Source organism: Leguminivora glycinivorella, chromosome 1 (assembly GCF_023078275.1).
Source record: "Leguminivora glycinivorella isolate SPB_JAAS2020 chromosome 1, LegGlyc_1.1, whole genome shotgun sequence".
Classification (NCBI taxonomy): domain Eukaryota; kingdom Metazoa; phylum Arthropoda; class Insecta; order Lepidoptera; family Tortricidae; genus Leguminivora; species Leguminivora glycinivorella.
In genome coordinates this window covers 8427077-8447225 of record NC_062971.1, presented here as the reverse complement: position 1 = coordinate 8447225, position 20149 = coordinate 8427077, and the positions used below count along the sequence as shown (strand labels likewise).

Sequence of the window (20149 nt, the reverse complement as noted above, 5' to 3'; positions counted from 1 at the left end):
AATAACAATTTTCGGCTTCGCCTCAAATTGTTACTCACGCCACTCGTCTTTTTTGACCTCCTTTAAACGCCTGTTGCATAAAATACTATTATAATGTTGTCAAATGATAACCCCTTCTGTCTAAACATACCAACACCAAATTTAATATCTTTGAATACCTTATAAAAATTGTATCTTGTATCTGTAATAGTACTTATCAACTCCAGCATGAACGCAAGAATATATATATATTATCATTGATTTTATTTAATATAGAGATATAGTGTCATTAGGAGAGATATCACTGTATATTAACAAGGACGTATATAAGGGGGGGGGTTCAGGGGGTTCAAACCCCCCCCTTAGGCAGGGCCGGATTAAGGGTAGAGCGAGTGGAGCGGCCGCTCTAGGCGCCACATGGTAAGGGGACGCCAAAATCGAGAATGTGGAAAAATCCATACAAAAAAATATACGTTGCGTGGGCGCGCACATATCACAAAATGGCGAGAGGATTCGGAAATTAAAAAAATCTAGATTTGTAATTCAGATTAAGTGGAAAGTTGCATCATATTGCCATTCATAAGGGTGCTGTTGCTAGGGCGCCGTAAAAGGAGGATTCTAGCCCTTGACGAACCACATTGTGCGGCGAACGGCAAAGTTACGTCGCTATCCAAATGCAAAAATATGAGTCTACCCGATAGTCCAAAGCGGAGTTCCTCATAAAGCCAAAGGCGCAAAACGTCTCAGGGAGGCGCAATTTTGTGAGTCGCAGCAGATGGTGAGCGAATTTCAAAGCACTCAGATCACTTAGTGGCAAAATACCGAAATGGGCGTCCCGACGGTGACGATCGAGTCCGCAGTTAATCTCTTAATTAACTCTTAAGCATTATTATAAAAATAATAGTGATGGCGAAATATAAGGCCTAAAAGTCGGGAACATAGGCGCCCTGTGAAGTCAAAATACCCCAAAATAAGTCAAAGACCGCAGCTCTGCTGAGTGCAGACAATAAAAGCTTGAAAGTTCGCGGATTCCCCGCTGGCGGGTTGTCTTAATTAATCGAGTCAATAGGAAAAAAAAATCGCGCTTACTATTTATAATTATCTGCTCTTTTAGTTAGGACAAATTCCGAATCTGCTTTCCTGACTTGGCCACTATAGTGCTCCATTTTGTTTGTTATTTTATGTACATGATATTCACGTTCAGCCACACGTAACTATACTAGAATGCGACTACGAAAGTTCAACCATTTGTCCCTTTCGCACTCTGTTTGATGAAATCCATAAATGTTGTATTGCGTTAATCTTCAAATTACGGCATTACTATGAAAAAAATTTCTTCCTACGTAGTGAACCTTCTTTCCAAGGGCGCCGAAAATGTATGCCCTGGCGGTGAACTAGTGGCACCTCGTACAACTGGTCGCCAAACCCATCGCAATAATGTTCCAGGGGAAACTGCGGAGATATACTACCGGCGAAACGTATATTATCCTTTCTTTGAACATTTGATATCCTAGTTAGACGTTCGATTCCAACCTCATGAATACACAGTTGGCACAATACAAAAGGTCTTGCCAACGAAGACTAATGTTGACAACGCCACAAAAACGGAACTACGCTACTGGAAGCTGCTAAACTTTTTCTTGGGTTAACAGAAGCAGAAGACCACAAACTCAAATCTGAATACGAACTCTGGCATAATCATTGGTCAACCCTGGAGCCTGAAAAAAACCTAGACCTGCTATTGGGGCCATCAACCAGTGTGATCTAAATTTCTTTCCTTCGATCAGAAAGTTCCTATTGATACTGGCCACTTTGCCAGTATCTACAGCAACTGCTGAAAGAAGTTTTTCAACCTTAAAAAGGTTAAAAACATTTTTGCGTAATAGGACGGGACAAGAGCGCCTCACGCCAGCCTCACGACGGGAAATAGCTGCCGTAAACAGATAGACGCTAATGATATTGTCAATCAGCTAATTTTAAGAAGAAAACGATTAAATATAGTTTTATAACGAAGTAGTGTCTTTTAATTTGCATCATTATTAATTAAATGTTCGAGACCTCTTTTTATCCGGTTGAGTTCATGACCCGGACCCCCCCCTTAGACTTTCTATATATACGTGCTTGTATATTAATAATTTAGGTTAAAACACTTTCAGTGCCATGGGTCCTTTTTCTGAAATAAAATGATCATTGAGAACTGAATTACATTCTGGCTTAACCCTTTATATTTGAGGGGATTAAAAAATGTTTAAATTGTTTTAAGCTTACAAGTGTTATGACCAAGTTAAGCCAGGTGGTTTTCAGGGCATATTTTTCGAGTTAAAAATATCACATAGTTCTTTCATGTCCTTTGCACTTGTGCCAATGACACTGTGTACTAATTTGTTCTATCTGTTATCCATTTCATTCAGTCAGGTGCACTCCAATCTCAACAAAATACCTAAAGACCAATAAATTTGTTTGATGAGTGTGAAAAAAATTACTTCTTTTTCCTTCATGGGATTTCATTCTTAACAGTTATTAGTTCATGACCAACAGTACCAACACAAGCCTAAATAGTAGATTGACCGAAGGTTCCCTTCCGGCCAGATTCGGCCAAAAAATCATGTTTCGGCCGTATAGTTGCATCTGTAGGGTGAATTATACGGCTATTGCTGAACCAAAGATTTCCTTTGGTGGGATTGGTCCTTAGGGTCTAAGGATGGATTTAAGAAGTGAGGCCACCGTGATTTTTGATGTTAGTTTTTTGAGGTTTTGGTAGCTTCTGCTCTGGAGGAAAATACGGTCTCAATCTATATAGAGGCATTCATTATGCTACTATTCCAAGTTTGGTACCATATTTGTATGACTTAAGGATGTCAAATACATTATAGGACTCATATTTGCACGAGACAGATGTTAAACTACGTAGAATAAATAACCTAACCACAAAATTAAAATTTTGAAAAAGACCGCGACCTAGTGGACCGATTTTCATGAAACATGGCTAAGAACACTCCCGACTAACTCAGCTTTCAGACAAAAAAAAAACTAAATCAAAATTGGTTCATCCGTTCGAGAGCTACGATGCCACAGACAGACACACACACAGACAGACAGACAAACAGACAGACAGACAGACAGACAGACAGACAGACATACACACAGACAGACACGTCAAACTTATAACACCCCTTCGTTTTTGCGTCAGGGGTTAAAAAGAAATAAGTAAAGATTACAGTATTTATTTTTAAAAAATCTAACACAAAAAATCTAAAAAATTGGCACGATGATTCCTAGGATCCTAGCCCTCGTCTTCCAATACCTCTAAATCCAATTCTATATCATCTTCGATGAGTGCTTCGCGGTCCATTACACTGTAACAAAAAATAAAACAATGATTATCCAAAATAGTTGAAACAAACCATCAAGCAAACTAGAAGCGAGAGTTATTCAAACACTAATATACCTAGAATTTCACAGTTGCCATTACAGGACAGGTCTTGCATAGGAGTGTGCATATGGCAATCCTTCTCGTCTACAAGAACAACGGCCTCTACAGCTGTTCTCACATCCACATTTTACCAGCTTTCACGCCGCATCCCAGATACTTTGCTGGGTTGTAAAATTCCCGTTAGGCAGAATATAATAATGTGTCACATCTGGTGGTAGACCTATTCTACGCGTAAATAACCGCTCCCCGCACCCCGCGCATTTGTCAGCATGTGCAGAGTTTTCGCTTGGCAACGTCGCCTCTAGTACGTAGTACATATACCTCAATGATTTCTGTTGTATAATTATAAACTGCTAATGTTGTCGAGTGATTTTTTCGAAATCCATATTGGTTTTTATCATATATATTATATTTTTCAAAAAAATTGTAGATGCGATTTGACATGGCCATTTCGAAAATTTTTGACACTGCTGGCAAAAGCGCGATTGGGCGATATTGGTTAGGGTTGTTTGCGGCGCCCCCTGGTTTAAGTATGGGTTTTATTTTTGAAATTTTTAATAGGTCTGGAACTACACCTTCTTCAAAAGATTGGTTAATTAACCAGGTTAAAGGTTTAACTAACTCAGTTGCACATATTTTTATTAAGCTCGATGGAATTTCGTCCGGGCCAAAACTATTTTTATTTTTTAGTTGTTGTATTAACTTTATCATCTCGCCTTCGTTGACGGGCCTAATGTAAATAGAATTACTAGCGGGAGAGATAACCGCGCGTCCGAGCGCTTGCGGCCGCGCTGCAGCGCTGCCCTGCGTGGACGCCGATGTACCGCCTACTGATAAGAAGTAGTCGCTTAGCGTGTTAGCGATTTGTTGGGGTGATTCCACAACTAAGTCTCCTACTTTTAGTGTCATATTTTTATGTTGTCTAAGTTTATTTTTGCGTGTAATAGTATTTATTACAGTCTACATAGCTTTTGTTTTATTGTTCGATCTTCTTATTTGGAATTCTTATTTAGTTTTTTTGAGGTTTTAATACATTTTTTTAACAATTTTTCGTATTGCTTGTAGTAATTGCTAAGGATATCATTATTTGTTATGTTTAGAAAGGTTCTCAATTGACGTTTATGTTTGCATGATAATCTTAAGCCTTTTGTTAGCCACGTTTTGGTTTGCGTCGGTTCTTTTAATTTAATTCTCCGCTTAGGTATATATTTATAGATAGATAGATAGATAGAATACTCTTTATTGGCACACCTCAGCAAGAGATACAGAAAAAAGATACAGCGGAGACAAAACAAATGATTATAAATAGAGGCAGACAACAGGCGGTCTTATCGCTAAAGAGCGATCTCTACCAGACAACCTTTGGGTAGCGGAAATAAAAAACATAATCAGAAAGAGTAGGTGCTTCGAAATGAAAAATCATACTTATTCTAATTTCCAACACACAAATTGAATAAACATACACATATAAGAGAATATAAATATTTAATTTTTGTATATTTATTTAAGTTTTCTTGTAGTATATTGTGGAATGTCTGGAAGTTTGCGTTTATGTCATTTGTTCTCAATAGTATTTTATCCCAATCGATTGACTTTAAACCTTGTTTAAACAATTGTTTGTTATTATCGCTAAATATTCGGGTTTGTGTGAACCATGCTTTCGATTGTATTGGTATTGTTTGTGTTTCTAATGTTACCATAATACTTTTGTGATCTGATATACCATTATCCTGAACTTCTACGCTATATTTTGTCTCATTTGTGAAAACTAAATCTATACAAGAAGATGAGTTATGCGCGTCTCTTGTAGGTACTTTGACAATTTGCCTCAGATTGTAACATAACATGGTGTCTAAAAGTCTTCTGCTAGTATTGTTATTAACCAAAATGTACTCTTTGCTACCGGTATTTTGTAGGCACACTGCCAAGACGATGTCATCTGATAAACATGTTTGTATTCTAGGAGGTGCCAAAGCAATTCATCAGCATCACAGAAATCCCATTTTGGTTTAGATATCTCCACGAAAAATTCATCATATTACTTAGTGGCTGTTGAACTTTTAAAAACTTAAAAATCTCGTAAAAGCTGAGACGTAATGTACATACCTGGGGGCTGATCTTTAATTTCAACCCCTCGACTATTTGACATTACAAATTAATGTTTGTATTTTCTATAAGTAAATTCCTATTCCGAAATTGTCATGAAGAGCTTAAAATGAGCTTACCTTATTTAACATCGGGAGGAGAAATATATAGGTACCTAAATAGATGAAATCCCACGGATATGAATATAAACAGTCATAGCATACTCTCACAGCATACCCAAATAAATACTTGTCCTGTATGTCCAGTGTGCGTAGCCGAATGCACAAACGCTCACGAAACGCTCACGATTATCTCTTTCGTAGCTACGAGTATCTTGCGTATTGGCGCGACAGAGCCAGCCAGACTGCCTTTCTGCGGCGTTTCGATTTCGTTTCGCGTCGCAGAAATGCGGGTGCGTCCCACGAGATATAACGTTAATATATATAATTTCATGTTACTAACGTTCAGCAGCTATAATGAACGTTAGATATACGAGGGTCATGCCAAAGTCCCCCACTATAACGATTCTTTTATTTTTATGTTTTTGATGTATGTTACACAATAATTTTTCTAATTGCTTGAAAAACGTTTCAATTTCAGGAACCGGGCCGATAGATATTTATTAACAATATGTTTTCTTTTGGGATTTCAACAGCGCAACAGCGCATTTTCCTTTCATTTCAACAGTGGCAACAGCGCATTTTCCTTCCTGTTCTTACACTAGCTTAGATTCTTAATCCTGTCTCTTTCACGCAAGGCTCGACTACGCTTTAACAAAAGGGAAAGCCTTATAAATAGCGCTTAAAATAAGGGTAACCCTTATTAAAGGATTGCAAGCCGTATCGGATAGCGGTAAGCTAATGCACAGGGCTAGCTTTATTGTTTTGCTAAGTTTTTTGTAAGGGCTAGTCAAATGAATGGGCTTGCAGTTCGAAAGGGAGAGTCTCTCGATTGGGTCGTCCTTACGTTAGGGATTCCCAATGAAAGGCTTGTAGCGCGGAAGGGGTTGTCCGGTCCCTGGAACGGAGGCAGTGCCTCGTTAGGCGTGCGGCCATTGTGGACCAAAGAAATTGGGTCCTATATCTACATATTGTTATCTTCGTTATGTTTGTTGTTTAGCATGTTAAGTTTTCATGTCAGATAGATTACATACATATATAAATAATTAAATATATATATTATTTGTTCCGTTGTATATCCAAGGTCTTCAATAGACAGAGTACGTCGTAGACGTCCCATCGATTGCGTCACCGTTCGTTGTAAGTCGCTCCGGTGTCACACCGCCGCGATGTTGGTTGGTAGTGCCGTTTTCCCCCACCTGCAACAGAAGGCTCCGCGCGCGCGCCCCGACTCGCCACCAGCTACCCACTAGAAATGTGCCAAACCGGGCTGAACGGTTTGATTTTCTACGTGAACCGGTTTCAACCCGGTTTGACCAAACCCAGTTGCTACGACGGTTCTTAGCGTATTAATGTAGCGGTTAGGTTTGGTTTGGTGAAGCGATTTACACTTTATTTGTGTGCAGTCAGAAATAGTCATAGGGCTTACGGAAAAAAACTGCATTTTATGCAGAAAGCAAGCCACTTTGCACAGTGATACTAGGGACCAATACAAATGATTTCATCCGAGGAAACACGATTTTCATCCACTAGAATTCAAGATGGCGGACATTTTCCAAAATGGCGGCCTCATATTTTTAAAAATTTATAGAATCATAACGGCTGCACCGATTTTGATGGTTGGGGTGTCTATCAGTTCGTATTGAAGCGCTTATTAATAGAAAAAAATAAAATCATAAAAAAAATAAGATGACGGCCGAATAATAAGAAAAATATGAAATTTTCAATCTTTTTTTTTTCATTCTCGTGAAATTTACCAATAAATTTTCTATGATACGGCCACATTTTTATGTATTTAAATTAAACCTGATAATATTACCTACACAATCAAATAAAAATCATGAAAATCCGTTGAGTAGTTTTTGAACTATACCCATTTCAAATGGAGCGCGCGGATTTGAAAGACGTTTTCGCACATGATTTAAAAAAAATTGGAATCATAACGGCTGCACCGATTTTAATGGTTGGGATGGCTATCAGTTTGTATAAAAACATTTATTCATATAAAAATTAAAATCATTTAAAAAAATTAAAGATGGCGGCCGAATAATAAGAAAAATATGAAATTTTCAATATTTTTTATTCTCACGAAATTTACAAATAGTTTTTCTACGATATGTTCACATTTTTATTTATTGAAATAAAATCTGATAATATCATCTGCAAAATAAAACAAAAAACGTTAAAATCCGTTCAGTAGTTTTTGAACTATACGCATTGCAAATGAACCGCGCGGGTTTGAAAGAAGTCTCGTACCGCTATACACGCAAGATTGATTATTTATTTTGGTCACAACTTACTATATTACTATTCAGAATCAATGTTTTTAGTATTTATATACATTATTAGTATTTTATTCTGAGTTTAGGTATATTTAGGGCCGGTTGCACCAAACGATAAATTGTATTGTATGGGAAGTTCCATAGACCTCTGCTGCGTGACGATGATGTGTCTGTCAAATGTGGTTGATGCAACTGGCCCTTAGATAACCGCCGTAAACTTTGATGGTCATAATTTTTATTTTAATACGTAAAAGAACTTAAATGCACATAACATAAAATTTGTATTAATAGCAATTGTCCTTTCCGAGGACTCCAGAGATAATTTTCGACAACTTCTGTAGGGGGTTACAGAAATATCTATGTATAAAATAACTTATTTTCTGCTTCTCGTCTACTTAGTCTACGTTTCGAGATGGTTTGCTTGTTATACGAAAAGGAGCGTAGGTATGTTTTGTAGTGCTGACGATGTTGGTGGGATGCTGGTTATTAATTTTGGTTGGAAACAGTTCCTTGCGCACCAAGTTCACCGATAAATGTGGAGTCTGCGGATCATATAGGCCGCAGGTGAACTTTTCAAGCTTGGCCATTATTCCTCCAGGAACACACTGTTATGTTAGTATGACAACCAACAAGGCTTGTTCCAGAAACTGTAGCCTGTTGATGTTATTAGTGTGGTGATTTTTTTTTCTAAACAATTTACTTCCTCAGAGAACATTTGCTCTGCTATTTCAGGGTAAACCATAGGAACGTAATCGGAAGAAGCTGATAGCCTCATTGTACCTCGCGCAAAAGATATGGCGGAACAGGGACTCACGTGTAGGATCAGATCTTCCGATACAAATGTCTTGGTATTTAAATAAAAACTACTGGAGTCTGAAGTACGGGTGAAGGATAGACGCAAAGTCAGTGGCCAGATTCGGGTTTGGACCTAGCTTAGAGCCCGAAAGGTCTTTGCCTCATGAAGAGGCCTCGAGTGAGTTCAGGGTGGTAACGGGTACTAGTGTCCCATGCCCTTTGTTGTTTGAGTTTATCTCGCAGTTTGTAGCCGTGGGGGCTTTCAAGATGTTACTTGCGAGATCGGACGTGATGTAAATGGAGGCAGGAATGTCGGCAAAACGACACTTTACGAGTGCCTAAGCCGCCAAACCATACCGGAAAACAGGCCTGAGTCCATGCTTGCTCACTAAAATATGTGTTAAGAACGGTCCCAATTTGGCATTTAAGCATGGGATCTATGGAACTAATTATATTGGGAAATTTCCAAGTCTTATCTAGTATATTTTCTTAATATTTTAAATGAGAATAACCTGCCAGAGTATAAGTTATAAAATAGCCAACACTTTGGATCCTGGAAGACCGACTGCTCTTCGTGGTTTTCACGTCTTTACGTCTGACACCACTTCTTTTTTCAATACAAAAGAAAAAAATCATGTTCTAAAACATTGTTTGCACACCCTGAAGTTATACCAGCTTTGATAGAAACATCGCAGTAACTACAAAGTCGTCCTGGAGGAATAATCGCCATGCTTGAAAAGTTCACCTGAACTTAGTGAGCCAGAAACTGTTTACCACTAAAAATAAATTAGTAACCAACATCGGCAGCACTTGCGCTCCGTGTCGTATAACAACGCCCCATATTCTGGATATTACTTCTGTGCCTATGCCATCATCCTGGGGTTGGAAGACGTACAATGATAGTTGGGTACTGCAGTGGTCTGAAAACAGGGAGATATGGTATGAATGGGAATACTTGGACAATTGCGGTTGTGAAACAGGCTGCGAAACAATACGCTGTACGTGTTGTGGGTCTACCCTACGCAATGCAAATAATGCAATGTAACATTTGCACAGGCAGCTGCCAAAATAAAAAGTATTTTGCAAAAATGATATTATAAATTATTATTTATTCATTATTTCCTTGTGTTTTGATATTATTTTGAATCACTCTTCTATCTTTCAGTATAACCTAGACGAGAAGCAAAAAATAAGTTTGTATTAATATATGTTTCCGTAGCCCCCTACAGAAGTTGTCGGAGATTATCTCTAGCCTTGAAAAAGAGAAGTGATGCAAATGTTATGTGTACCTATTTAAGTTCTTTTACGTATTAAAATAAAAATTATGACCATCAACGTTTACGGGGGTTATCTAAATATACCTAAACTCGGAATAAAAAACTAATAATGTATATAAATACTAAAAACATTGATTCTGAATAGTAATATAGTAAGTGGTGACCAAAATAAATAATCAGTCTTGCGTGTATAGCGGTACGAGACTTCTTTCAAACCCGCGCGGTTCATTTGCAATGCGTATAGTTCAAAAAGTACTGAACGGATTTTAACGTTTTTTGTTTTATTTTGCAGATGATATTATCAGACTTTATTTCAATAAATAAAAATGTGACCATATCGTAGAAAAACTATTTGTAAATTTCGTGAGAATAAAAAAAAATTGAAAATTTCATATTTTTCTTATTATTCGGCCGCCATCTTTAATTTTGTAAATGATTTTAATTTTTATATGAATAAATGTTTTTATACAAACTGATAGCCACCCCAACCATTAAAATCGGTGCAGCCGTTATGATTCCATTTTTTTTACATCACGTGCAAAAACGTCTCAAATCCGCGCGCTCCATTTGAAATGGGTATAGTTCAAAAACTTCTCAACGGATTTTCATGATTTTTATTTTATTATGTAGATAATATTATCAGGTTTAATTAATATATATATAAATGTGGCCATATCGTAGAAAATTTATTGGTAAATTTCACGAGAATGAAAAAAAAAGTTTGAAAATTTCATATTTTTCCTATTATTCGGCCGCCATCTTAAATTTTTTTGTTTTTAATTTTTTATATTAATAAAAGCTTCAATACGAACTGATAGACACCCCAACCATCAAAATCGGTGCAGGCGTTGTGATTCTATAATTTTTTTAAAATATGAGGCCGCCATTTTGGAAAATGTCCGCCATCTTGAATTCTAGTGGATGAAAATCGTGTTTCCTCGGATGAAATCATTTGTATTGGTCCCTAGTATCACTGTGCAAAGTGGCTTGCTTTCTGCATAAAGTGCAGCTTTTGACCATAATTTCGCCGTAAGCCCTATGACTAATCTGAGTTTTTTGTATCTTGTTCGAGCCAGCCTCGCCTACATCTTTTCACTGGTTTTGATCCGCGATGTATAACAATGTAATTTATCTAACTATATACTGACTCACTGACTAAATCTAAACGTCATCACGAAAATCTCTTTAGGCGTTTTTTGCCACTGAGATATTCGCAGATCGAAGGCGATTTCGACTGATATATCGGTCAAATCGGTTTATCATCTGATTCACTTATTCTTCTATTATATGCCAATAGGGCTACCAAACGCTTGCGCGCCAGCTGACTCGCCACCAGGAGATAATAAACAGGTCTCTATTAGAGACCTCGGATATACAACGGAACAAATAATATGAAAATTTTACCTTCCAATAAAATTAATATTATTTTTCCTGGTATATCCGAGGTCTGAGTAATGCCTTCCTGGTAGGCTTAATATTCCGACGGAGCGACTTACAACGAACGGTGGCGCAATCTATCGGTTCGATGCGATGTCTACGACGTACCCTCTCTATTGGAGACCTCGGCTATACCAGGAAAAATAATATCAATTTTATTGGAAGGTAAAATTTTCATATATATAGGTATTTTGTATGTAGCATGAATATACTGACGCACATAATGCATTATTTAGTTAAGTTTTACTAGGGTTAGCTACCTCTCTTTAATCTAAGCGTCTTGTACAAAATAAAAAGCCGTGTTTGACTACAATTTCTCATTAATCTCTCTCAGTTGCTCAAAGATTAGCTGGAAGAGATCTCTCAAAGGGATGAGTTCACCTTAGTACACACATATCGTATTCTCTGTACCTTGTGTAATTTTGGGAAAAAGTGGCGTACTAGAAGAGAGGCCCATGCTCAGCAGTGGGCGATAAAGGGCTGATATGACGATGATGATGATGTACAGTGGGCTGCAGAATTGCATGGAGAAATTGTGAATGAATTCATTGATCAATTCGCCACGCACTTTTGAAGCCCACTGTATGTTATTAAAAGTCACATAATAATTTATTCAGCTATAATTATTTAATTAATTATTGTTTTTATGTGAGTGTTGTTTTAATTATTTTTCCCCTCACTAGCTCGGAAACACGCGTTTTGTCCTTCAATGCCAGCGGGTAAGAACGCATTTTATCCACTAGTGGGTAAAGTAATTTGACCTTGAATAAAGTCAAATTAACAGCTTTAAAATTGATAAAAGTAGGTGAATCTAGTAATTAAGATGATTTACCACCTGTAGAACTACCGGAAGCAGTGATAAACGCATTTTTTTTGCGTTGTAGTTTCCTCGCTATAGTGAGGGGAAAAGTTTTGTGTTACACTCGGGTGCAAACGTAAGTGTGTTAAAAAACTCGCAAGTTCAGGATTCTATTCTCGAACCACTCGCTTCGCTCGTGGTTCAACTAATCCTTTCACTTGCTCGTTTTTCAATTCCACACTCGGCGTTAAAATACAACTTTGCCCCCTTGTATAACAAATGACTATGTTTCGTGTTCAAATTGTAGTGGTAAGACATATATTCATTGTATACTCAACCTTATGTACTCTATATAACCATGCCTTGTACCCAATACAGTTCAGTTAGAGCCTAATGTTTGTTTGAATCACATCCTTCCCAACGTCCTCCGTACATGGCGACTGTGACAGGTTGTCGACCCTCTCGGATCCACGCGTCGTGCCTAATACGGATATGAGACCGTTCTCTATCTATAGGCGGATACATATTTAGATCACTTACGAAGTAACGATGATTCAAATTCAGTTTTGTGATCTTAAAGTGACAGACGTGTGTGCGTTCGATAAATATACCAGCAAAATGGGAAAGCAGCAATCCAAGTCCGAAGAAACAATAGTGGTGCAGAACGCCGCGGGAGGCAATAACAACGCTTCCGTTGAAGAACTTAAATTTCACATTACAACAACTAACATATTGTTGTCTATAATAGTCTTATCCATAATTTTGGGTCTACTCTACTCCATTATCAAGCTGTATCGGAAGTGCCACGTGGGATGGATAACGCGAAAAATTCATCGCAATACCTTACGGAGATCAGTATTTCGCCGTGCACCAGCGAACCCCGCAGGCAGTGACGGCGTTCAGCCAGGGGTATAATACGGTGATTAATGTGATTCTAAGAAGTGAATAAGAAGTTGAATCCATTTGAAACATTTTCAAGTCTACATTTTTTGATAGGGATGAAGCATTGAACTTGCAATTACGAAAGTAGGTACAGTGCACGCGCCACCACCGCCATACGACACCACTCGTGCCCGATGTTTGCCGCGCGTCCGTAAATGGTCACCGAATGATTCATTGAGTGCTCAACGTTTGATGAACTTTAATTTGATCCGGGAGTTAAGTGAACTTAATTGCATTCCATTTTCATAAAGTGAAGTGATAGTGCTAAATGGTAAATATGAAAGTGCAACATAGAAACTGTAAGTAGATTAGAAAGTTACTTATAACTCACCCCGATGGGAATATATAGCACTGTAATGTTAAATGTCTTTCAACTCTTTCAATTAAAGACGTTCGATTGATTAGTATTATATCGATCATATATTTATGGCAAGTATCTTAGAATTACTGTTTAATGAGTTGAGGGACGTAAGGACGTACCTAATTAAAATAGGACCATCCAGAAGGACAGGTCAAATCTTACAAAAAAAAAAACTAACGAAGCGCACGCGATATATGAGCGATATACAGTGCAAACTGTATAAGTGGAATTGCAAGGGACCGGCTGTTTAGTTTCGCTTATCCAGGTTTTCCATTTATCCAGTTTTCCACTTAACCAGGTTCAAATAAAGCGTTTTCTCACTTATAGAGGCTCTCGCTAATAGAGGTTGTCGATGGTAGTAATGTCGCTTATAGAGGTCACGTATATGGTCAAATAAATATGTATCTTTTGTTTAATATGCATGTAGATATAAATTAACAAAAAATAGGTATGTGATCCTGACTTCAAAAAGCAATACTGTAAATTATCCACAATACTGTTATACAAAAACAATATCTTTCCTTTGTTATGATATGAAGTAACTTATATTTAAACAAAATCACTCCTAATATTTATTTATGCAAGAGAAACCAGTATGGTTAAATAAATCAATATACCGATTGTACTTTAATGAAAAAATCTTTTTTTTTTTTTTTTAATTTATCCTGAAGAGATAAACAGACGATTGTGTGTTTAGGCATTGCTTAATCTAACAGCACGGCACCGCACCGCAGCTAAAACCAAACTGAACGAAGTGTAATCTCATACAAAATACATTTATAGTTAAAACAAATCATAATGTTAACGAAACAAACTACCTCCTTGTGGCGGCTTATTAAAAATACAAATTTTATAACGCCAAGCTTTTCCACTCATAGAGGTTTCGGAGACGACTGCTTCCAGTTCCAGAGGTAAAAATAAGAAATTTCCGAAAAAATGGATTCCGCTTATAGAGGTCCCAAAATTCCACTTATAGAGGTAATTCGTTGCTAAGGGACTGGGACCGAGAACTTGGGTCCACTTAAAGAGGTTTTCCACTTACCCAGGTTCCACTTATCCAGTTTCATAATTCATAATTCATTTATTGCATTTGTAATCATGTGTTACACAAGGTCTTAAATAGGCTATTTACAGCAAAAGATCACATGAACCCTGTTAGGGTATACAGCAATATACTTACTTAACTAAGACTAAAACTATAATTATTTATATAAAATGGATTTTTAAATAACATGCATTTTAAGCAACATTACACGGACATGTAGTGGCAAAATTTATTTTGAAATTGATAAAATTTATTGGTATACATTTCCACTGTACTACGAGTTTATTAGATATTGACGCTAAAATTACTTCAGGGATTATAAGCGGGAAAGATTTACCCGTTTTGGAGGAATTTAACGAGAAAATAATATCATTATATGACGAGATAGTACATTTATGTAAGGATATTCCAGTGAACGGAGCCAGCGAGATAAATAGTATAACCATGTCGACATTCGATTTAAAGACGGCCTTGAGCCTTCTGCCATGCATGACAGATGAAAATGCTACTAAGCAATTAATAGATAATATTGAATATTATGATTCAATTCTCACTGACTCTGGGTGTAAGAAAAATTTAATAAACTTCGTTTTAAAGAGTAGATTGTCGCAGGCTGCCAAACTTAAAATGAAGACTAAATATGACACCGTACAAACTTTGATTTTGGACATGAGGGCAGAATTATTGCCAAAAAAGGCAGCCACGGCTATCCAGAGTAGGATGCAAAAAATTAGACAAAATGATTTATCGGTTTTAGACTACGGGAAGGAGTTGACAAACTTATTTGTTGACCTTACGGTTACGCAAGCCGATGGGAACACGACTTGTTACGATATTTTGAAACAAATTAATGAGAAATATGCAATCAAACAATTTGCCGACGGCTTGCGGAATCGTAGATTAAGCACAATAATTTCAGCAAGGAATTATACCTCCCTCAAGGATGCGATTCAAGGCGCTCAGGACGATGAAATGGGCACAACTGTCACATCGGGAGAAATAATGGGTATGTATAAAAATACCTATTTCTATTCAGGCAGAGGTAATAGGAACGGATACAGGGGATTCCGGGGGGGGGGGGGGGGGGGCACAGGGTTGCCTCCGGTTCCAGAGGCCGCAGCTACGAATATTCGAATCAAAGTCGCGAATGGCGACGACAGCCACAGCCATCTACGTCACGAGCTCAGAATCTGCAGACCCGCCCAAACAGAGGTACGTATACCCAACGCTATCAAGGAACGCGTCCTCAACATGATCTTAACATTATGACCGAACCGGTGGATGATAACTCAGACGATGCAAACCTCGTACCGGAAGTCCCAAATCAGTTTTTTCGTGACTAAACCAGAACATACAATTTTAGCCACTGACAGCGACTGTTACGTACACCTTTCGTCAGTATCCTATCTAGCAGATTCTGGGGCATCGTTGTCTGCTATCAAATATAGACATGTAGCTAAACACAAAATTCCAATCCACACTGAGAGCATAGTCATAAATGGAGTCGGTGGAAGGGCAGGAACGATAGGATATGTCTACCTTACTCTCAAATTGGGAGACAGGGATGTGCAACATAAGTTCCACGTATTCAGAACATTGCCGGTGGAATCGGACGGCATATTAGGTCGCGACTTTTTAAGGAAGTATAAAGCTACTATAGATTTCGAATATAATAAATTAAGATTAAAAATAAATGCTGCTACATTTATTTCTATACCTATAACGACAGTCTGTAATACAGCAATAAATATTCCCAAAAGATGCGAATCAGTACACTATGTAGAAACAGAGTTTAACGAGGATTGTGTAGTTTGTTCAGAGTCTGAACTGTAACAGAATATGCCTTCTTGTATTGTGTCTGAACTTCAGACACAATACAAGAAGGCATATACGTAGCAAATTCAATTGCGGCACCCGTCAATGGAGTGATACCGATAAGAATATTAAATGTTACTGACACTGATATATCATTGGAAAGCATAACACCCACGATTCATAACCTTAAGCGTCGCGTGTCTCGGGGCGCGCAACGGACGTCGAACAACAATAAAGAAGAACAATTGACAATCGAGAGTATATGTGCAAAATATGCGGATATTTTCCATTTACCTGGAGACTCTCTAACTACCACAGACATATATCAACACTCCATTACTTTGAAACCAAATACCCAGCCAATATTCACAAAGCCTTATAGGTTACCATTTTCTCAAAGGGCAGAAGTTAGGCGTCAATTAGATAAAGTGCTTGAAGAAGGTATAATAGAACCCAGTAAAAGCGAATGGTCTAGCCCAATATTATTAGTCCCTAAGAAGTTGGACGAAAACGGCAAAAAACAGTGGCGTCTAGTAGTAGACTATAGAAAACTGAATAATACTATTGAAGATGACAAATTTCCACTGCCGAATATTACTGAAATCTTGGAATCATTATCTGGAAGCATATATTTCACCCATTTAGATTTATATCAGGGTTACTACAATGTTGATCTTGAGAAAAATAGTAGAAAGTTAACAGCATTCGCCTCAGGGGAATATCAAATGACTCGTATGCCACAAGGATTAAAATCGAGCCCCAGTTCCTTCTCGCGTATGATGAACATCGCCTTAGCTGGACTAAATTATGAAAAATGCTTAATTTACCTCGATGACTTAATTATATTTGGTAGAAATTTAGAAAGTCATAACAAAAATTTGCAGTGTATTCGAAAGATTGCGGGAGGTTAAATTAAAATTGAATCCAGTAAAATGCGATTTTCTAAAAAAGAAAATACTTAGGTCACGTCATTTCAAACGAAGGAATATTACCAGATCCAGAAAAAATAAATGTGGTGAAAAATTATCCGCGCTCACAAAATACAGAAGAGGTTAAGAGATTTGTAGCTTTCATTAACTACTACAGGAAATTTGTTAATAATTTTGCAGCTATAGCGCAGTCTTTGAATGCTTTGTGTAAGAAAAATACACCATTTATTTGGGATAACGATTGCCAGAAATCATTTGATTCATTGAAAGAACATATAGTAACTCCACCAGTTCTTGATTATCCAAATTTAACAGAAGAAAATCAGTTTATAGTGCAAACCGATGCGTCTAATAAAGCGATCGGTGCTATATTGTCGAACAAAAATGGACGACCAGTAGCTTTTGCAAGTAGGACTTTAAATCCAGCAGAAAAAAAATATTCGGTTATAGAAAAAGAGCTTTTGGCTATAGTATGGGCAATCAAACACTTCCGTCCATATTTGTACGGACGAGCTTTCAAAATAAAAACAGACCATAAACCGTTAATCTATCTGTTTAATCTAAGAGACCCATCTAGTAGATTAATGAAATTCAGAATGGTTTTAGAAGAATATGACTTCGAAGTTGAATATGTAAAGGGCACAAATAATGCGGCTGCGGACGCGTTGTCTCGTATTACTGTAACATCCGAACAATTAAAAGAATTTCATGACATTCACGTCATGACAAGGGCACAGGCACGTAAGTTGGCAAATATGTGTCCACCGTCAGATATAGTGCACGCTAATGTTAGGTCTGATAGCACGAATCAAAAAGTAGTAAGTACTCATTTTAAGCCAAAACAATCGGTAGAGTTAGTTTTCACTGTTTTCAGTGACGCTATAGGCATAGAAAATATGAGAAAAAAAGGTATAATTACCAATGAAAGTAAAACATTATGTTATGTTCAACATCAAACAAACCATTTACATAAAGCACTACAACTCATTACCGCTAATAACGCGAGCGGAGTTTTTGAAGGAATTAAATGAAATGTGTATGAAAGAAAACATAAGTCAATTGTGTATAGTTAAAAATAATGACAACGATATTTTTATTAAAAAACTGGCAGAGGAAATAACCAAAACTGAACATAATTCAGGGCTTAGGCTATGTGTTCTAAATAATGTAACAAAGGTATTTGATAAAGATGACCAACGTGTCAGTCGCGCGCGCGCATCCATACGCATCGGGCGCACCGCTATTCGCTAGCCGTCGTCGTCATGGCTGCTATTGTGAAATGTAAAAATTGTGACGTTGTTATAAACGAACTCTTAGCGTACCTAATTAGTAAACTACATGTTATGGACGATGAGAGTATGTGTCGAATCTGTGTACAGTTTTTCTCGAAGCAAGATATTAAAACTGCAAAGGAATTGTTATTCCAATCAGTGCCACCGAAAAAGAGGAAAATTAGTAGAAGAAACGATGGGCAAGAGCGCCGTGATATTGAAGACATTTTAGACTTGATTAAGGTTACGGAGCCTGACCAGTTTCCAGTGTTTGTCGCGCGTGATTTGCAGAAACTCCCTCCAATGGATTTCGACTCAGTGGATTTGTCATCGCTACTTAAGGATATTACTGTGCTCAAAAATGAGCTGCGAGAAATTAAATCACAATACGTAACCCATGATGAATTGGAATCGTTTAAATCGAAATCGAACCAGAATTCCCGATATGGAACAAAGGAAACAGACTTGTTCGTTAAAAACGTTAGAAACTCAAATATCAACGTGAAGCGTGGTGCTAATTTAGACAGTGGGCCAATAGGGTTATTGCCGATCGACTTGTCATCGCCGCCGCGAAAGTCACACGAAGATAGTTTGTCGCCCTCACCCGTACACGAAACTGTTATATCGCCGTCCCGCTCGCGCTCAGTGCATGACAGCGTCAAACAAACCTGCGATGTAAACATTGCGCCCGCGCGAGTGCATAGGCCAGTACTACACTCTTCACCATCTTCTCCCCAGTCAGTGGTCGAAATAAAACCGGGGTCTCAATTATCTGCGCCTAGCAACAGTATTGCAGGTTCACCTACACTCGAACAAAAGGACTATGTACCGAGTGAAGTCAATGACAGCTTACACAACCTTACGAATTGTCATAAATTGTCGTTTGCTGATATAGCAAAACATGGAGATTGGAAGAAGGTGGAATATCGATCTAAGCGGAAAATTAGAAACTGGTTCACGGGGAAACCCGGCACGGCTAGTATTAATTCAAGCAGTAAGTTTAGAGCGGCGGAATGGCCTATACCCATCCTTATAACTAATCTGCACAAAGATACGTCACAATCAGACATAGTTGAGTACATTTACGAGAGAACTCAAATTAGGGTTGAACTGGAACAAATAACCATGAAGGACAAGAGTAAGCCCCACAATGCATTTAAGTTTAATGTTCCTAGTCAGTACGTGAATAAGTTTCTTGACGAGTCATTATGGCCAGAGAATATTATTTTCCGTCGATTTGTGAAAATAAAACAAAATGATCGTATGAACGTTCCCACCAGGAACCTACAGTCGGGTTCAAGTGGTACGTGTACCGCGAGTGCTACGAACGTGTCTAGAAATGTAAACAATGAATAGTGTTGTAAATAATATAATTAGTCTTTGCTCATTTAACTGTCGCAGTATAAAGCGATCTATCGACGATGTAAGACAATTATGCAAAAATATGGATGTAATAGCCTTACAGGAAACCTGGCTTTTGAACTGTGAAATGGCATTTCTTAGCACGATTAGTGACGAGTTTGCGTACACTGGGACATCGGCGGTCGATTCGTCGGCTGGTATGGTATGTTGCGCGGGCG

At 37.8% G+C, this 20149-nt stretch overlaps 1 protein-coding gene across 1 annotated transcript in view; it reads right to left on the bottom strand.

Moving 5' to 3' along the window:
* The window catches only part of LOC125232066 (tol-Pal system protein TolA-like), a 65511-nt gene extending 50480 nt beyond the window's left edge, over positions 1–15031 (bottom strand). Inside the window, exon 1 of the mRNA XM_048137683.1 lies at positions 14552–15031. The gene's annotated coding sequence lies outside the window, so the exon portion shown is untranslated. The remainder of the gene's footprint in view (positions 1–14551) is intronic.
* Between the last annotated feature and the right edge of the window lie 5118 nt (positions 15032–20149).